The following is a 2,933-nucleotide window of genomic DNA, read 5'->3' as shown; positions in this document are numbered from 1 at the left end:
TAGATGCAGTTGAGTGAGCCGAGTGAGGACGACGAGTGAGGAGGAAGGGGTGGGGAAGATAAAGGAGACTGAGGAGGACAGAGACCACAGGATACTTTATGAGTAAGCAATGATTAAAAAATATAGCGTTAATCATTGTCTACAGTTCCCCAAGGACAAGAACCAGGTGGAGCTGAGGAAGGTGAATGAGGAGGAGGACAAGGAAGAGGAGAAAGAGGAGGCGGAGGCGGAGGAGGAGGAGGAGGAGGAGGAGGAGGAGGAGGTAGACCAGACAATAATGAAGTGGACGAGAGCCAGATGCATACATGAGTAGGCAATGATAGAAAAAAAATAAAAAATCTAAATGATTCACTATCCTATGCAGTTCTGAAGAAAGGTGGAGAAGGAAAGCAAGAAGAGGAGAAAGAAAAAAAGAAGGAAAGACACAGAGATGAAGAGAAAATGAATGAAAATATTAGTGACTCACCACCGTTTGCAGATCCAAGGGGAAGTGAAGAAGGAGAGGAAGGAGAGGCGAAAGAAGGGAACAGAAAAAGACACATGAGGAGAGAATGAATAAAAAGAGGATGGCCAAAACGGTCCTGCTTGTTATTGGCTAAAGATAAGGGCATGCACTACAACACCAAGAACGTCCTGTGACAAAAAGCAGTCTCATTTAGGTACCTTCCCTCCCTCCTTACCTTCCCTCTTCTCTCCCTCTCCCTTGCCCCTTCCTTCCTTCCCTCCTTGCATCCCTGTTCACTCCTACCTTTCCCCCCCCCCCCCCCTCTCTCTCTCTCTCTCTCTCTCTCTCTCTCTCTCTCTCTCTCTCTCTCTCTCTCTCTTCCTTCTTCCTCTCAGCACTCCCTCTAGCTAATTTTATCTTTATTTTAATATGCAATAATAATACTTCTGAGGGTGCAGCAGCATGAGAAGGAAGAAGTGGAGTCAGAGGAGGAGGAGCAAGAAGAGGAAGAGGAGGAGGTGGAGGAGGAGCAAGAGGGCTGTAAGAATGGAAACAACAATGGACTTAATTTACCGGGTATGATAATCAATAGCAATAATGTGCGCGCCAGTCAGGGGAGATGAAAGATAGTTTAATTAAAGCATACGTGTTGGTGAGGGTGGGCATTAATCAGGGCACGACGCCGGCCGGGCCCGCGGGACGAGGGACGAGGGACGGGCAGCGAGCGAGGCGGACACGGGGACACGAAAGACGGGAGAGGAAGAAGAAGGAGAGGAGAGAGACGGAGAAAGGAAGGAGAGCCAAGTATGTGTGTAACCCTTTTATTCTGGACAATAGAGACGTGCTCGTGAGGCCTCGTGTGGGGCGCCGCGACAGGACGGCCTTTTGTCTGCCGCCGGAGAGGGATGAGTGAACACGGGCACCTTACTCGTCCTCCTCAGGGATGCGACATTGCTCACCTGACGACGCGGGGACACTGCAAGCCGGGGAGACTTTAGGGCGTGGATACTGGGCCACGAGGTAGTGTGGAGATTGGGACACTGAGGCTGGAAACATTGTGGGACATTTGGGAACACTGTGGGACATTTGGAGATACTTTAAGGATTTAGGGACACTGGAATATTTAAAGACACTTTGGTAGAGTTATAAACATTATAGGACATTTTGGGACACGGGGACACTTAAGGACACTGTGGGACATTTAGGAATACTGTGGGAGATATAGAGACACTGATGCTGGGGACAGTGTTGGGCCAGGGACATGTTAAGGACACACACACACACACACACACACACACACACACACACACACAAATAATAATAAACAAAAGCGGAAAATAAACAAAGTGACAGTTTAGTATATTTTCCAAGACAAAAACTGGCTGCAACAAATAAAATAAAACAAACAGGTGAAGAAAAAAATCTGACAGAAAGTTCCTTGATATTTTCGATGCAAATATTCACCCACGACACAAGGGCCACCTGTGACACACACACACAAACACACACACACACACACACACACACACACACACACACACACACACACACACACACACACACACACACACATGTATTCTCTCTCTCTCTCTCTCTCTCTCTCTCTCTCTCTCTCTCTCTCTCTCTCTCTCTCTCTCTCTCTCTCTCTCTCTCTCTCTCTCTCTCTCTCTTACACATTCCCCAGAAAAAACAAACATAAAATGCCACCACCACCACCACCACTAGCACCACCACCACCACTACAACACATCCATTTCAACACCCAAGGACTCTCGCCACATTTTCTTTCCGCTATAACAAGTAGGATTAAGAATCAAGACATTCCCCACCAACCCTTCACTATTACATGTAACGCCACTATCATTATGCACACAAGCACTAATGTAATATAAGTTTCCTCCCACCTTACCTGCCTTTTACATTCGGAGAAATATATAGTCAATTGCAAAGGAGGATGGACGAGCTTTCGCGCATGAAGGAGCAAGAGATGTGTTTGGTTCAGATCCACCCAAGAGACACAGGTTCTAAAGAGTCCCACTGAAGCTGGCAGATTTTCCCCAGCGTGAGACCAAAAGGGGATGGAATCATAATAGACTTAAGGGAGTTAGCGGAAGGAATTATGCTCCGAATATTTTTCGTGTGTGTGATTTTAGGCGGTCAGTTATGTGCAGGATTTGTGAAAGTGTTTGTGTGTGTGTGTGTGTGTGTGTGTGTGTGTGTGTGTGTGTGTGTGTGTGTGTGTGTGTGTGTGTGTGTGTGTGCGCGCCGGATTAGATTAGTGAAGCGGAATAGTGGGAGGAAAGTATGCATGATCATTCGTTCATACGTGTGTGTGTGTGTGTGTGTGTGTGTGTGTGTGTGTGTGTGTGTGTGTGTGTGTGTGTGTGTTTATATGTGAGTCTTGTCCCCACGCACGCAGGCTTGGAGGGAGCGAGCACACACACACATACACACACACATGCAGATGGCAGGAGTCACGAACAATGGC

General features: G+C 47.4%; 1 long non-coding RNA gene across 2 annotated transcripts in view; it reads right to left on the bottom strand.

Moving 5' to 3' along the window:
* Window positions 1-1,064: 1,064 nt before the first annotated feature.
* The window catches only part of LOC135100331 (uncharacterized), an 87,515-nt gene continuing 85,646 nt past the window's right edge, over window positions 1,065-2,933 (bottom strand). Inside the window, exon 5 of one of the 2 annotated variants that reach the window (XR_010268608.1) lies at window positions 1,065-1,491. This is a non-coding gene — a long non-coding RNA (uncharacterized LOC135100331). The remainder of the gene's footprint in view (window positions 1,492-2,933) is intronic. The other variant, XR_010268609.1, reaches the window with a different exon arrangement.

Source organism: Scylla paramamosain, chromosome 5, assembly GCF_035594125.1.
Source record: "Scylla paramamosain isolate STU-SP2022 chromosome 5, ASM3559412v1, whole genome shotgun sequence".
In the NCBI taxonomy this organism is placed as follows: Eukaryota; Metazoa; Arthropoda; class Malacostraca; order Decapoda; family Portunidae; genus Scylla; species Scylla paramamosain.
Note: the sequence above shows the minus strand (reverse complement) of the source record. Positions and strands in the feature narration are given on the sequence as shown.